Source organism: Lepisma saccharinum, chromosome 2 (genome assembly GCF_977018435.1).
Source record: "Lepisma saccharinum chromosome 2, izLepSacc3.1, whole genome shotgun sequence".
In the NCBI taxonomy this organism is placed as follows: domain Eukaryota; kingdom Metazoa; phylum Arthropoda; class Insecta; order Zygentoma; family Lepismatidae; genus Lepisma; species Lepisma saccharinum.
The window spans coordinates 17,385,074-17,402,552 of NC_139230.1; positions in this window are offsets into that span (position 1 = coordinate 17,385,074).

A 17,479-nucleotide genomic window follows, 5' to 3' on the forward strand; every position below is an offset into this window, starting at 1 on the left:
ATGTCTCCAATCTCTTGTTTTGTACGTTTTTTCCACGTGTCTTGACATCCAATGTATCCCTGCAAAGTTTGGTGAAGATCTGAGTATGTAGTTTTTGACCTTATATGGAACCTCCCATCTGAAAATTTGAAAATTCCTAAAAAATCCGTCTAAAATCTTGATGTCTCCACTCTCTTGTTTTGTACTTTTTTTCCACGTGTCTTGACATCTAATGTATCCCTGCAAAGTTTGGTGAAGATCTGAGTATGTAGTTTTTGACCTTATATGGAACCTCCTTTCTGAAAATTTGAAAATTCTTAAAAAATTCGACCAAAATCTTGATGTCTCCAATCCTATGTTTTGTATGTTTTTTCCACGTGTCTTGACATCCAATGTATCCATGCAAAGTTTGGTGAAGATCTGAGTATGTAGTTTTTTACCTTATATGGAACCTCCTATCTGAAAATTTGAGAATTCTTGAAAAATTCGTCCAAAATCTTGATGTCTCCAATCTCTTGTTTTGTACGTTTTTTCCACGTGTCTTGACATCCAATGTATCCCTGCAAAGTTTGGTGAAGATCTGAGTATGTCGTTTTTGACCTTATCTGGAACATCCTTTCTGAAAATTTGAAAATTCTTAAAAAATTCGTCCAAAATCTTGATGTCTCCAATCTCTTGTTTTGTACGTTATTTTCACGTGTCTTCACATCCAATGTATCCCTGCAAAGTTTGGTGAAGATCTGAGTTTGTAGTTTTTGACCTTATCTGGAACCTCTCATCTGAAAATTTGAAAATTCCTAAAAAATCCGTCCAAAATCTTGATGACACCAATCTCTTGTTTTGTACGTTTTTTCCACGTGTCTTGACATCCAATGTATCCCTGCAAAGTTTGGTGAAGATCTGAGTATGTAGTTTTTGACCTTATCTGGAACCTCCTTTCTGAAAATTTGAAAATTCTTCAAAAATTCGTCCAAAATCTTGATGTCTCCACTCTCTTGTTTTGTACGTTTTTTCCACGTGTCTTGACATCCAATGTATCCCTGCAAAGTTTGGTGAAGATCTGAGTATGTAGTTTTTGACCTTATATGGAGCCTCCTTTCTGAAAATTTGAAAATTCTTAAAAAATTCGTCGAAAATCTTGATGTCTCCAATCTCTTGTTTTGTACGTTTTTTCCACGTGTCTTGACATGCAAAGTATCCCTGCAACGTTTGGTGAAGATCTGAGTATGTAGTTTTTGACCTTATCTGGAACCTCCTATCTGAAAATTTGAAAATTCTTAAAAAATTCGTCCAAAATCTTGATGTCTCCAATCTCTTGTTTTGTACGTTTTTTCCACGTTTCTTGACATCCAATGTATCCCTGCAATGTTTGGTGAAGATCTGAGTATGTAGTTTTTGACCTTATATGGAACCTCCTATCTGAAAATTTGAAAATTCTTAAAAAATTTGACCAAAATCTTGATATCCCCAATCCTATGTTTTGTATGTTTTTTCCACGTGTCTTGACATCCAATGTATCCCTGCAAAGTTTGGTGAAGATCTGAGTATGTAGTTTTTGACCTTATCTGGAACCTCCTATCTGAAAATTTGAAAATTTTTAAAAAATTCGTCCAAAATCTTGATGTCTTCAATCTCTTGTTTTGTACGTTTTTTCCACGTGTCTTGACCTCCAATGTATCCCTGCAAAGTTTGGTGAAGATCTGAGTATGTCGTTTTTGACCTTATGTGGAACATCCTTTCTGAAAATTTGAAAATTCTTAAAAAATTCGTCCAAAATCTTGATGTCTCCAATCTCTTGTTTTGTACGTTTTTTCCACGTGTCTTGACATCCAATGTATCCCTGCAAAGTTTGGTGAAGATCTGAGTATGTAGTTTTTGAACTTATATGGAACCTCCTTTCTGAAAATATGAAAATTCTTAAAAAATTCGTCCAAAATCTTGATGTCCCCAATCTCTTGTTTTGTACGTTTTTTCCACGTGTCTTGACATCCAATGTATCCATGCAAAGTTTGGTGAAGATCTGAGTATGTAGTTTTTGACCTTATATGGAACCTCCTATCTGAAAATTTGAGAATTCTTGAAAAATTCGTCCAAAATCTTGATGTCTCCAATCTCTTGTTTTGTACGTTTTTTCCACGTGTCTTGACATGCAAAGTATCCCTGCAACGTTTGGTGAAGATCTGAGTATGTAGTTTTTGACCTTATCTGGAACTTCCTATCTGAAAATTTGAAAATTCCTAAAAAATCCGTCCAAAATCTTGATGACCTCAATCTCTTGTTTTGTACGTTTTTTCCACGTGTCTTGACATCCAATGTATCCCTGCAATGTTTGGTGAAGATCTGAGTATGTAGTTTTTGACCTTATATGGAACCTCTTATCTGAAAATTTGAAAATTCTTAAAAATATTTGACCAAAATCTTGATGTCCCCAATCCTATGTTTTGTATGTTTCTTCCACGTGTCTTGACATCCAATGTATCCCTGCAAAGTTTGGTGAAGATCTGAGTATGTAGTTTTAGACCTTATCTGGAACCTCATTTCTGAAAATTTGAAAATTCCTCAAAAATTCGTCCAAAATCTTGATGTCTCCAATCTCTTGTTTTGTACGTTTTTTCCACGTGTCTTGACATCCAATGTATCCCTGCAAAGTTTGGTGAAGATCTGAGTATGTAGTTTTTGACCTTATATGGAGCCTCCTTTCTGAAAATTTGAAAATTCTTAAAAAATTCATCCAAAATCTTGATGTCTCCAATCTCTTGTTTTGTACGTTTTTTCCACGTTTCTTGACATCCAATGTATCCCTGCAAAGTTTGGTGAAGATCTGAGTATGTAGTTTTTGACCTTATATGGAACCTCCTTTCTGAAAATTTGAAAATTCTTAAAAAATTCGTCCAAAATCTTGATGTCCCCAATCCTATGTTTTGTATGTTTTTTCCACGTGTCTTGACATCCAATGTATCCATGCAAAGTTTGGTGAAGATCTGAGTATGTCGTTTTTGACCTTATCTGAAACCTCCCATCTGAAAATTTGAAAAATCTTAAAAAATTCGTCGAAAATCTTGATGTCTCCAATCTCTTGTTTTGTACGTTTTTTCCACGTGTCTTGACATGCAAAGTATCCCTGCAACGTTTGGTGAAGATCTGAGTATGTAGTTTTTGACCTTATCTGGAACCTCCTATCTGAAAATTTGAAAATTCTTAAAAAATTCGTCCAAAATCTTGATGTCTCCAATCTCTTGTTTTGTACGTTTTTTCCACGTTTCTTGACATCCAATGTATCCCTGCAATGTTTGGTGAAGATCTGAGTATGTAGTTTTTGACCTTATATGGAACCTCCTATCTGAAAATTTGAAAATTCTTAAAAAATTCGTCCAAAATCTTGATATCCCCAATCCTATGTTTTGTATGTTTTTTCCACGTGTCTTGACATCCAATGTATCCCTGCAAAGTTTGGTGAAGATCTGAGTATGTAGTTTTTGACCTTATCTGGAACCTCCTATCTGAAAATTTGAAAATTTTTAAAAAATTCGTCCAAAATCTTGATGTCTTCAATCTCTTGTTTTGTACGTTTTTTCCACGTGTCTTGACTTCCAATGTATCCCTGCAAAGTTTGGTGAAGATCTGAGTATGTCGTTTTTGACCTTATCTGGAACATCCTTTCTGAAAGTTTGAAAATTCTTAAAAAAATCGTCCAAAATCTTGATGTCTCCAATCTCTTGTTTTGTACGTTTTTCCCACGTGTCTTGACATGCAAAGTATCCCTGCAACGTTTGGTGAAGATCTGAGTATGTAGTTTTTGACCTTATCTGGAACCTCCCATCTGAAAATTTGAAAATTCCTAAAAAATCCGTCCAAAATCTTGATGACCTCAATCTCTTGTTTTGTACGTTTTTTCCACGTGTCTTGACATCCAATGTATCCCTGCAATCTTTGGTGAAGATCTGAGTATGTAGTTTTTGACCTTATCTGGAACCTCCTATCTGAAAATTTGAAAATTCTTAAAAAATTCGTCCAAAATCTTGATGTCTCCAATCTCTTGTTTTGTACGTTTTTTCCACGTGTCTTGACATCCAATGTATCCCTGCAAAGTTTGGTGAAGATCTGAGTATGTCGTTTTTGACCTTATCTGGAACATCCTTTCTGAAAATTTGAAAATTCTTAAAAAATTCGTCCAAAATCTTTATGTCTCCAATCTCTTGTTTTGTACGTTTTTTTCACGTGTCTTCACATCCAATGTATCCCTGCAAAGTTTGGTGAAGATCTGAGTATGTAGTTTTTGACCTTATCTGGAACCTCTCATCTCAAAATTTGAAAATTCCTAAAAAATCCGTCCAAAATCTTGATGACACCAATCTCTTTTTTGTACGTTTTTTCCACGTGTCTTGACATCCAATGTATCCCTGCAAAGTTTGGTGAAGATCTGAGTATGTAGTTTTTGACCTTATCTGGAACCTCCTTTCTGAAAATTTGAAAATTCTTCAAAAATTCGTCCAAAATCTTGATGTCTCCACTCTCTTGTTTTGTACGTTTTTTCCACGTGTCTTGACATCCAATGTATCCCTGCAAAGTTTGGTGAAGATCTGAGTATGTAGTTTTTGACCTTATATGGAGCCTCCTTTCTGAAAATTTGAAAATTCTTAAAAAATTCGTCGAAAATCTTGATGTCTCCAATCTCTTGTTTTGTACGTTTTTTCCACGTGTCTTGACATGCAAAGTATCCCTGCAACGTTTGGTGAAGATCTGAGTATGTAGTTTTTGACCTTATCTGGAACCTCCTATCTGAAAATTTGAAAATTCTTAAAAAATTCGTCCAAAATCTTGATGTCTCCAATCTCTTGTTTTGTACGTTTTTTCCACGTTTCTTGACATCCAATGTATCCCTGCAATGTTTGGTGAAGATCTGAGTATGTAGTTTTTGACCTTATATGGAACCTCCTATCTGAAAATTTGAAAATTCTTAAAAAATTCGTCCAAAATCTTGATATCCCCAATCCTATGTTTTGTATGTTTTTTCCACGTGTCTTGACATCCAATGTATCCCTGCAAAGTTTGGTGAAGATCTGAGTATGTAGTTTTTGACCTTATCTGGAACATCCTTTCTGAAAGTTTGAAAATTCTTAAAAAAAGCGTCCAAAATCTTGATGTCTCCAATCTCTTGTTTTGTACGTTTTTTCCACGTGTCTTGACATCCAATGTATCCCTGCAAAGTTTGGTGAAGATCTGAGTATGTAGTTTTTGACCTTATATGGAACCTCCTTTCTGAAAATTTGAAAATTCTTAAAAAATTCGTCCAAAATCTTGATGTCCCCAATCTCTTGTTTTGTACGTTTTTTCCACGTGTCTTGACATCCAATGTATCCATGCAAAGTTTGGTGAAGATCTGAGTATGTCGTTTTTGACCTTATCTGGAACCTCCCATCTGAAAATTTGAAAATTCTTCAAAAATTCGTCGAAAATCTTGATGTCTCCAATCTCTTGTTTTGTACGTTTTTCCCACGTGTCTTGACATGCAAAGTATCCCTGCAACGTTTGGTGAAGATCTGAGTATGTAGTTTTTGACCTTATCTGGAACCTCCCATCTGAAAATTTGAAAATTCCTAAAAAATCCGTCCAAAATCTTGATGACCTCAATCTCTTGTTTTGTACGTTTTTTCCACGTGTCTTGACATCCAATGTATCCCTGCAATGTTTGGTGAAGATCTGAGTATGTAGTTTTTGACCTTATATGGAACCTCTTATCTGAAAATTTGAAAATTCTTAAAAATATTTGACAAAAATCTTTGTTGTCCCCAATCCTATGTTTTGTATGTTTTTCCACGTGTCTTGACATCCAATGTATTTCTGCAAAGTTTGGTGAAGATCTGAGTATGTCGTTTTTGACCTTATCTGGAACCTCCCATCTGAAAATTTGAAAATTCTTAAAAAATTCGTCGAAAATCTTGATGTCTCCAATCTCTTGTTTTGTACGTTTTTTCCACGTGTCTTGACATGCAAAGTATCCCTGCAACGTTTGGTGAAGATCTGAGTATGTAGTTTTTGACCTTATCTGGAACCTCCTATCTGAAAATTTGAAAATTCTTCAAAAATTCCTCCAAAATCTTGATGTCTCCAATCTCTTGTTTTGTACGTTTTTTCCACGTGTCTTGACATCCAATGTATCCCTGCAAAGTTTGGTGAAGATCTGAGTATGTAGTTTTTGACCTTATCTGGAACCTCCCATCTGAAAATTTGAAAATTCTTAAAAAATTCGTCCAAAATCTTGATGTCTCCAATCTTCTGTTTTGTACGTTTTTTCCACGTGTCTTGACATCCAATGTATCCCTGCAAAGTTTGGTGAAGATCTGAGCATGTAGTTTTTGACCTTATATGGAACCTCCTTTCTGAAAATTTGAAAATTCTTAAAAAAATCGTCCAAAATCTTGATGTCTCCAATCTCTTGTTTTGTACGTTTTTTCCACGTGTCTTCACATCCAATGTATCCCTGCAAAGTTTGGTGAAGATCTGAGTATGTAGTTTTTGACCTTATATGGTACCTCCTTTCTGAAAATTTGAAAATTCTTAAAAAATTCGTCCAAAATCTTGATGTCTCCAATCTCTTGTTTTGTACGTTTTTTCCACGTGTCTTGACATCCAATGTATCCCTGCAAAGTTTGGTGAAGATCTGAGTATGTCGTTTTTGACCTTATCTGGAACATCCTTTCTGAAAATTTGAAAATTCTTAAAAAATTCGTCCAAAATCTTGATGTCTCCAATCTCTTGTTTTGTACGTTTTTTCCACGTGTCTTGACATCCAATGTATCCCTGCAAAGTTTGGTGAAGATCTGAGTATGTAGTTTTTGACCTTATATGGAACCTCCCATCTGAAAATTTGAAAATTCCTAAAAAATTCGTCTAAAATCTTGATGTCTCCACTCTCTTGTTTTGTACTTTTTTCCACGTGTCTTGACATCCAATGTATCCCTGCAAAGTTTGGTGAAGATCTGAGTATGTAGTTCTTGACCTTATATGGAACCTCCTTTCTGAAAATTTGAAAATTCTTAAAAAATTCGACCAAAATCTTGATGTCTCCAATCCTATGTTTTGTATGTTTTTCCACGTGTCTTGACATCCAATGTATCCATGCAAAGTTTGGTGAAGATCTGAGTATGTAGTTTTTGACCTTATATGGAACCTCCTATCTGAAAATTTGAGAATTCTTGAAAAATTCGTCCAAAATCTTGATGTCTCCAATCTCTTGTTTTGTACGTTTTTTCCACGTGTCTTGACATCCAATGTATCCCTGCAAAGTTTGGTGAAGATCTGAGTATGTAGTTTTTGACCTTATCTGGAACCTACCATCTGAAAATTTGAAAATTCCTAAAAAATCCGTTCAAAATCTTGATGACCTCAATCTCTTGTTTTGTACGTTTTTTCCACGTGTCTTGACATCCAATGTATCCCTGCAATGTTTGGTGAAGATCTGAGTATGTAGTTTTTGACCTTATATGGAACCTCTTATCTGAAAATTTGAAAATTCTTAAAAATATTTGACCAAAATCTTGATGTCCCCAATCCTATGTTTTGTATGTTTTTTCCACGTGTCTTGACATCCAATGTATCCCTGCAAAGTTTGGTGAAGATCTGAGTATGTAGTTTTAGACCTTATCTGGAACCTCATTTCTGAAAATTTGAAAATTCCTCAAAAATTCGTCCAAAATCTTGATGTCTCCAATCTCTTGTTTTGTACGTTTTTTCCACGTGTCTTGACATCCAATGTATCCCTGCAAAGTTTGGTGAAGATCTGAGTATGTAGTTTTTGACCTTATATGGAGCCTCCTTTCTGAAAATTTGAAAATTCTTAAAAAATTCATCCAAAATCTTGATGTCTCCAATCTCTTGTTTTGTACGTTTTTTCCACGTTTCTTGACATCCAATGTATCCCTGCAAAGTTTGGTGAAGATCTGAGTATGTAGTTTTTGACCTTATATGGAACCTCCTTTCTGAAAATTTGAAAATTCTTAAAAAATTCGTCCAAAATCTTGATGTCTCCAATCTCTTGTTTTGTACGTTTTTTCCACGTGTCTTGACATGCAAAGTATCCCTGCAACGTTTGGTGAAGATCTGAGTATGTAGTTTTTGACCTTATCTGGAACCTCTTATCTGAAAATTTGAAAATTCTTAAAAAATTCGTCCAAAATCTTGATGTCTCCAATCTCTTGTTTTGTACGTTTTTTCCACGTTTCTTGACATCCAATGTATCCCTGCAATGTTTGGTGAAGATCTGAGTATGTAGTTTTTGACCTTATATGGAACCTCCTATCTGAAAATTTGAAAATTCTTAAAAAATTCGTCCAAAATCTTGATATCCCCAATCCTATGTTTTGTATGTTTTTTCCACGTGTCTTGACATCCAATGTATCCCTGCAAAGTTTGGTGAAGATCTGAGTATGTAGTTTTTGACCTTATCTGGAACCTCCTATCTGAAAATTTGAAAATTTTTAAAAAATTCGTCCAAAATCTTGATATCTTCAATCTCTTGTTTTGTACGTTTTTTCCACGTGTCTTGACTTCCAATGTATCCCTGCAAAGTTTGGTGAAGATCTGAGTATGTCGTTTTTGACCTTATCTGGAACATCCTTTCTGAAAGTTTGAAAATTCTTAAAAAAAATCGTCCAAAATCTTGATGTCTCCAATCTCTTGTTTTGTACGTTTTTTCCACGTGTCTTGACATCCAATGTATCCATGCAAAGTTTGGTGAAGATCTGAGTATGTAGTTTTTGACCTTATATGGAACCTCCTATCTGAAAATTTGAAAATTCTTCAAAAATTCGTCCAAAATCTTGATGTCTCCAATCTCTTGTTTTGTACGTTTTTTCCACGTTTCTTGACATCCTATGTATCCCAGCAATGTTTGGTGAAGATCTGAGTATGTAGTTTTTGACCTTATATGGAACCTCCTATCTGAAAATTTGAGAATTCTTAAAAAATTTGACCAAAATCTTGATATCCCCAATCCTATGTTTTGTATGTTTTTTCCACGTGTCTTGACATCCAATGTATCCCTGCAAAGTTTGGTGAAGATCTGAGTATGTAGTTTTTGACCTTATCTGGAACATCCTTTCTGAAAATTTGAAAATTCTTAAAAAATTCGTCCAAAATCTTGATGTCTCCAATCTCTTGTTTTGTACGTTTTTTCCACGTGTCTTGACATCCAATGTATCCCTGCAAAATTTGGTGAAGATCTGAGTATGTAGTTTTGGACCTTATATGGAACCTCCTTTCTGAAAATTTGAAAATTCTTAAAAAATTCGTCCAAAATCTTGATGTCTCCAATCTCTTGTTTTGTACGTTTTTTCCACGTGTCTTGACATCCAATGTATCCCTGCAAAGTTTGGTGAAGATCTGAGTATGTAGTTTTTGACCTTATATGGAACCTCCCATCTGAAAATTTGAAAATTCCTAAAAAATCCGTCTAAAATCTTGATGTCTCCACTCTCTTGTTTTGTACTTTTTTTCCACGTGTCTTGACATCCAATGTATCCCTGCAATGTTTGGTGAAGATCTGAGTATGTAGTTTTTGACCTTATATGGAACCTCCTATCTGAAAATTTGAGAATTCTTAAAAAATTTGACCAAAATCTTGATATCCCCAATCCTATGTTTTGTATGTTTTTTCCACGTGTCTTGACATCCAATGTATCGCTGCAAATTTTAGTGGAGATCTGAGTATGTAGTTTTTGACCTTATCTGGAACCTCCTATCTGAAAATTTGAAAATTTTTAAAAAATTCGTCCAAAATCTTGATGTCTTCAATCTCTTGTTTTGTACGTTTTTTCCACGTGTCTTGACCTCCAATGTATCCCTGCAAAGTTTGGTGAAGATCTGAGTATGTCGTTTTTGACCTTATCTGGAACATCCTTTCTGAAAATTTGAAAATTCTTAAAAAATTCGTCCAAAATCTTGATGTCTCCAATCTCTTGTTTTGTACGTTTTTTCCACGTGTCTTGACATCCAATGTATCCCTGCAAAGTTTGGTGAAGATCTGAGTATGTCGTTTTTGACCTTATCTGGAACATCCTTTCTGAAAATTTGAAAATTCTTAAAAAATTCGTCCAAAATCTTGATGTCTCCAATCTCTTGTTTTGTACGTTTTTTCCACGTGTCTTGACATCCAATGTATCCCTGCAAAGTTTGGTGAAGATCTGAGTATGTAGTTTTTGACCTTATATGGAACCTCCCATCTGAAAATTTGAAAATTCCTAAAAAATTCGTCTAAAATCTTGATGTCTCCACTCTCTTGTTTTGTACTTTTTTTCCACGTGTCTTGACATCCAATGTATCCCTGCAAAGTTTGGTGAAGATCTGAGTATGTAGTTTTTGACCTTATATGGAACCTCCTTTCTGAAAATTTGAAAATTCTTAAAAAATTCGACCAAAATCTTGATGTCTCCAATCCTATGTTTTGTATGTTTTTCCACGTGTCTTGACATCCAATGTATCCATGCAAAGTTTGGTGAAGATCTGAGTATGTAGTTTTTGACCTTATATGGAACCTCCTATCTGAAAATTTGAGAATTCTTGAAAAATTCGTCCAAAATCTTGATGTCTCCAATCTCTTGTTTTGTACGTTTTTTCCACGTGTCTTGACATCCAATGTATCCCTGCAAAGTTTGGTGAAGATCTGAGTATGTAGTTTTGGACCTTATATGGAACCTCCTTTCTGAAAATTTGAAAATTCTTAAAAAATTCGTCCAAAATCTTGATGTCTCCAATCTCTTGTTTTGTACGTTTTTTCCACGTGTCTTGACATCCAATGTATCCCTGCAAAGTTTGGTGAAGATCTGAGTATGTAGTTTTTGACCTTATATGGAACCTCCCATCTGAAAATTTGAAAATTCCTAAAAAATCCGTCTAAAATCTTGATGTCTCCACTCTCTTGTTTTGTACTTTTTTTCCACGTGTCTTGACATCCAATGTATCCCTGCAAAGTTTGGTGAAGATCTGAGTATGTAGTTTTTGACCTTATATGGAACCTCCTTTCTGAAAATTTGAAAATTCTTAAAAAATTCGACCAAAATCTTGATGTCTCCAATCCTATGTTTTGTATGTTTTTTCCACGTGTCTTGACATCCAATGTATCCATGCAAAGTTTGGTGAAGATCTGAGTATGTCGTTTTTGACCTTATCTGGAACATCCTTTCTGAAAATTTGAAAATTCTTAAAAAATTCGTCCAAAATCTTGATGTCTCCAATCTCTTGTTTTGTACGTTATTTTCACGTGTCTTCACATCCAATGTATCCCTGCAAAGTTTGGTGAAGATCTGAGTTTGTAGTTTTTGACCTTATCTGGAACCTCTCATCTGAAAATTTGAAAATTCCTAAAAAATCCGTCCAAAATCTTGATGACACCAATCTCTTGTTTTGTACGTTTTTTCCACGTGTCTTGACATCCAATGTATCCCTGCAAAGTTTGGTGAAGATCTGAGTATGTAGTTTTTGACCTTATCTGGAACCTCCTTTCTGAAAATTTGAAAATTCTTCAAAAATTCGTCCAAAATCTTGATGTCTCCACTCTCTTGTTTTGTACGTTTTTTCCACGTGTCTTGACATCCAATGTATCCCTGCAAAGTTTGGTGAAGATCTGAGTATGTAGTTTTTGACCTTATATGGAGCCTCCTTTCTGAAAATTTGAAAATTCTTAAAAAATTCGTCGAAAATCTTGATGTCTCCAATCTCTTGTTTTGTACGTTTTTTCCACGTGTCTTGACATGCAAAGTATCCCTGCAACGTTTGGTGAAGATCTGAGTATGTAGTTTTTGACCTTATCTGGAACCTCCTATCTGAAAATTTGAAAATTCTTAAAAAATTCGTCCAAAATCTTGATGTCTCCAATCTCTTGTTTTGTACGTTTTTTCCACGTTTCTTGACATCCAATGTATCCCTGCAATGTTTGGTGAAGATCTGAGTATGTAGTTTTTGACCTTATATGGAACCTCCTATCTGAAAATTTGAAAATTCTTAAAAAATTTGACCAAAATCTTGATATCCCCAATCCTATGTTTTGTATGTTTTTTCCACGTGTCTTGACATCCAATGTATCCCTGCAAAGTTTGGTGAAGATCTGAGTATGTAGTTTTTGACCTTATCTGGAACCTCCTATCTGAAAATTTGAAAATTTTTAAAAAATTCGTCCAAAATCTTGATGTCTTCAATCTCTTGTTTTGTACGTTTTTTCCACGTGTCTTGACCTCCAATGTATCCCTGCAAAGTTTGGTGAAGATCTGAGTATGTCGTTTTTGACCTTATGTGGAACATCCTTTCTGAAAATTTGAAAATTCTTAAAAAATTCGTCCAAAATCTTGATGTCTCCAATCTCTTGTTTTGTACGTTTTTTCCACGTGTCTTGACATCCAATGTATCCCTGCAAAGTTTGGTGAAGATCTGAGTATGTAGTTTTTGAACTTATATGGAACCTCCTTTCTGAAAATTTGAAAATTCTTAAAAAATTCGTCCAAAATCTTGATGTCCCCAATCTCTTGTTTTGTACGTTTTTTCCACGTGTCTTGACATCCAATGTATCCATGCAAAGTTTGGTGAAGATCTGAGTATGTAGTTTTTGACCTTATATGGAACCTCCTATCTGAAAATTTGAGAATTCTTGAAAAATTCGTCCAAAATCTTGATGTCTCCAATCTCTTGTTTTGTACGTTTTTTCCACGTGTCTTGACATGCAAAGTATCCCTGCAACGTTTGGTGAAGATCTGAGTATGTAGTTTTTGACCTTATCTGGAACTTCCTATCTGAAAATTTGAAAATTCCTAAAAAATCCGTCCAAAATCTTGATGACCTCAATCTCTTGTTTTGTACGTTTTTTCCACGTGTCTTGACATCCAATGTATCCCTGCAATGTTTGGTGAAGATCTGAGTATGTAGTTTTTGACCTTATATGGAACCTCTTATCTGAAAATTTGAAAATTCTTAAAAATATTTGACCAAAATCTTGATGTCCCCAATCCTATGTTTTGTATGTTTTTTCCACGTGTCTTGACATCCAATGTATCCCTGCAAAGTTTGGTGAAGATCTGAGTATGTAGTTTTAGACCTTATCTGGAACCTCATTTCTGAAAATTTGAAAATTCCTCAAAAATTCGTCCAAAATCTTGATGTCTCCAATCTCTTGTTTTGTACGTTTTTTCCACGTGTCTTGACATCCAATGTATCCCTGCAAAGTTTGGTGAAGATCTGAGTATGTAGTTTTTGACCTTATATGGAGCCTCCTTTCTGAAAATTTGAAAATTCTTAAAAAATTCATCCAAAATCTTGATGTCTCCAATCTCTTGTTTTGTACGTTTTTTCCACGTTTCTTGACATCCAATGTATCCCTGCAAAGTTTGGTGAAGATCTGAGTATGTAGTTTTTGACCTTATATGGAACCTCCTATCTGAAAATTTGAAAATTCTTAAAAAATTCGTCCAAAATCTTGATGTCCCCAATCCTATGTTTTGTATGTTTTTTCCACGTGTCTTGACATCCAATGTATCCCTGCAAAGTTTGGTGAAGATCTGAGTATGTAGTTTTTGACCTTATCTGGAACCTCCTATCTGAAAATTTGAAAATTTTTAAAAAATTCGTCCAAAATCTTGATGTCTCCAATCTCTTGTTTTGTACGTTTTTTCCACGTGTCTTGACATCCAATGTATCCCTGCAAAGTTTGGTGAAGATCTGAGTATGTCGTTTTTGACCTTATCTGGAACATCCTTTCTGAAAATTTGAAAATTCTTAAAAAATTCGTCCAAAATCTTGATGTCTCCAATCTCTTGTTTTGTACGTTTTTTTCACGTGTCTTCACATCCAATGTATCCCTGCAAAGTTTGGTGAAGATCTGAGTATGTAGTTTTTGACCTTATCTGGAACCTCTCATCTGAAAATTTGAAAATTCCTAAAAAATCCGTCCAAAATCTTGATGACACCAATCTCTTGTTTTGTACGTTTTTTCCACGTGTCTTGACATCCAATGTATCCCTGCAAAGTTTGGTGAAGATCTGAGTATGTAGTTTTTGACCTTATCTGGAACCTCCTTTCTGAAAATTTGAAAATTCTTCAAAAATTCGTCCAAAATCTTGATGTCTCCACTCTCTTGTTTTGTACGTTTTTTCCACGTGTCTTGACATCCAATGTATCCCTGCAAAGTTTGGTGAAGATCTGAGTATGTAGTTTTTGACCTTATATGGAGCCTCCTTTCTGAAAATTTGAAAATTCTTAAAAAATTCGTCGAAAATCTTGATGTCTCCAATCTCTTGTTTTGTACGTTTTTTCCACGTGTCTTGACATGCAAAGTATCCCTGCAACGTTTGGTGAAGATCTGAGTATGTAGTTTTTGACCTTATCTGGAACCTCCTATCTGAAAATTTGAAAATTCTTAAAAAATTCGTCCAAAATCTTGATGTCTCCAATCTCTTGTTTTGTACGTTTTTTCCACGTTTCTTGACATCCAATGTATCCCTGCAATGTTTGGTGAAGATCTGAGTATGTAGTTTTTGACCTTATATGGAACCTCCTATCTGAAAATTTGAAAATTCTTAAAAAATTTGACCAAAATCTTGATATCCCCAATCCTATGTTTTGTATGTTTTTTCCACGTGTCTTGACATCCAATGTATCCCTGCAAAGTTTGGTGAAGATCTGAGTATGTAGTTTTTGACCTTATCTGGAACCTCCTATCTGAAAATTTGAAAATTTTTAAAAAATTCGTCCAAAATCTTGATGTCTCCAATCTCTTGTTTTGTACGTTTTTTCCACGTGTCTTGACATCCAATGTATCCCTTCAATGTTTGGTGAAGATCTGAGTATGTAGTTTTTGACCTTATATGGAACCTCCTATCTGAAAATTTGAAAATTCTTAAAAAATTTGACCAAAATCTTGATGTCCCCAATCCTATGTTTTGTATGTTTTTTCCACGTGTCTTGACATCCAATGTATCCCTGCAAAGTTTGGTGAAGATCTGAGTATGTCGTTTTTGACCTTATCTGGAACATCCTTTCTGAAAATTTGAAAATTCTTAAAAAATTCGTCCAAAATCTTGATGTCTCCAATCTCTTGTTTTGTACGTTTTTTCCACGTGTCTTGACATCCAATGTATCCCTGCAAAGTTTGGTGAAGATCTGAGTATGTAGTTTTGACCTTATATGGAACCTCCTTTCTGAAAATTTGAAAATTCTTAAAAAATTCGTCCAAAATCTTGATGTCTCCAATCTCTTGTTATGTACGTTTTTTCCACGTGTCTTGACATCCAATGTATCCTGCAAAGTTTGGTGAAGATCTGAGTATGTAGTTTTTGACCTTAACTGGAACCTCCTATATGAAAATTTGAAAATTCTTAAAAAATTCGTCCAAAATCTTGATGTCTCCAATCTCTTGTTTTGTACGTTTTTTCCACGTGTCTTGACATCCAATGTATCCCTGCAAAGTTTGGTGAAGATCTGAGTATGTAGTTTTTGACCTTATCTGGAACCTCCCATCTGAAAATTTGAAAATTCCTAAAAAATCCGTCCAAAATCTTGATGACCTCAATCTCTTGTATTGTACGTTTTTTCCACGTGTCTTGACATCCAATGTATCCCTGCAAAGTTTGGTGAAGATCTGAGTATGTAGTTTTTTACCTTATATGGAACCTCCTATCTGAAAATTTGAGAATTCTTGAAAAATTCGTCCAAAATCTTGATGTCTCCAATCTCTTGTTTTGTACGTTTTTTCCACGTGTCTTGACATCCAATGTATCCCTGCAAAGTTTGGTGAAGATCTGAGTATGTCGTTTTTGACCTTATCTGGAACATCCTTTCTGAAAATTTGAAAATTCTTAAAAAATTCGTCCAAAATCTTGATGTCTCCAATCTCTTGTTTTGTACGTTTTTTTCACGTGTCTTCACATCCAATGTATCCCTGCAAAGTTTGGTGAAGATCTGAGTATGTAGTTTTTGACCTTATCTGGAACCTCTCATCTGAAAATTTGAAAATTCCTAAAAAATCCGTCCAAAATCTTGATGACACCAATCTCTTGTTTTGTACGTTTTTTCCACGTGTCTTGACATCCAATGTATCCCTGCAAAGTTTGGTGAAGATCTGAGTATGTAGTTTTTGACCTTATCTGGAACCTCCTTTCTGAAAATTTGAAAATTCTTCAAAAATTCGTCCAAAATCTTGATGTCTCCACTCTCTTGTTTTGTACGTTTTTTCCACGTGTCTTGACATCCAATGTATCCCTGCAAAGTTTGGTGAAGATCTGAGTATGTAGTTTTTGACCTTATATGGAGCCTCCTTTCTGAAAATTTGAAAATTCTTAAAAAATTCGTCGAAAATCTTGATGTCTCCAATCTCTTGTTTTGTACGTTTTTTCCACGTGTCTTGACATGCAAAGTATCCCTGCAACGTTTGGTGAAGATCTGAGTATGTAGTTTTTGACCTTATCTGGAACCTCCTATCTGAAAATTTGAAAATTCTTAAAAAATTTGACCAAAATCTTGATGTCTCCAATCTCTTGTTTTGTACGTTTTTTCCACGTTTCTTGACATCCAATGTATCCCTGCAATGTTTGGTGAAGATCTGAGTATGTAGTTTTTGACCTTATATGGAACCTCCTATCTGAAAATTTGAAAATTCTTAAAAAATTTGACCAAAATCTTGATATCCCCAATCCTATGTTTTGTATGTTTTTTCCACGTGTCTTGACATCCAATGTATCCCTGCAAAGTTTGGTGAAGATCTGAGTATGTAGTTTTTGACCTTATCTGGAACCTCCTATCTGAAAATTTGAAAATTTTTAAAAAATTCGTCCAAAATCTTGATGTCTTCAATCTCTTGTTTTGTACGTTTTTTCCACGTGTCTTGACCTCCAATGTATCCCTGCAAAGTTTGGTGAAGATCTGAGTATGTCGTTTTTGACCTTATGTGGAACATCCTTTCTGAAAATTTGAAAATTCTTAAAAAATTCGTCCAAAATCTTGATGTCTCCAATCTCTTGTTTTGTACGTTTTTTCCACGTGTCTTGACATCCAATGTATCCCTGCAAAGTTTGGTGAAGATCTGAGTATGTAGTTTTTGAACTTATATGGAACCTCCTTTCTGAAAATTTGAAAATTCTTAAAAAATTCGTCCAAAATCTTGATGTCCCCAATCTCTTGTTTTGTACGTTTTTTACACGTGTCTTGACATCCAATGTATCCATGCAAAGTTTGGTGAAGATCTGAGTATGTCGTTTTTGACCTTATCTGGAACCTCCCATCTGAAAATTTGAAAATTCTTCAAAAATTCGTCGAAAATCTTGATGTCTCCAATCTCTTGTTTTGTACGTTTTTTCCACGTGTCTTGACATGCAAAGTATCCCTGCAACATTTGGTGAAGATCTGAGTATGTAGTTTTTGACCTTATCTGGAACTTCCTATCTGAAAATTTGAAAATTCTTCAAAAATTCGTCCAAAATCTTGATGTCTCCAATCTCTTGTTTTGTACGTTTTTTCCACGTTT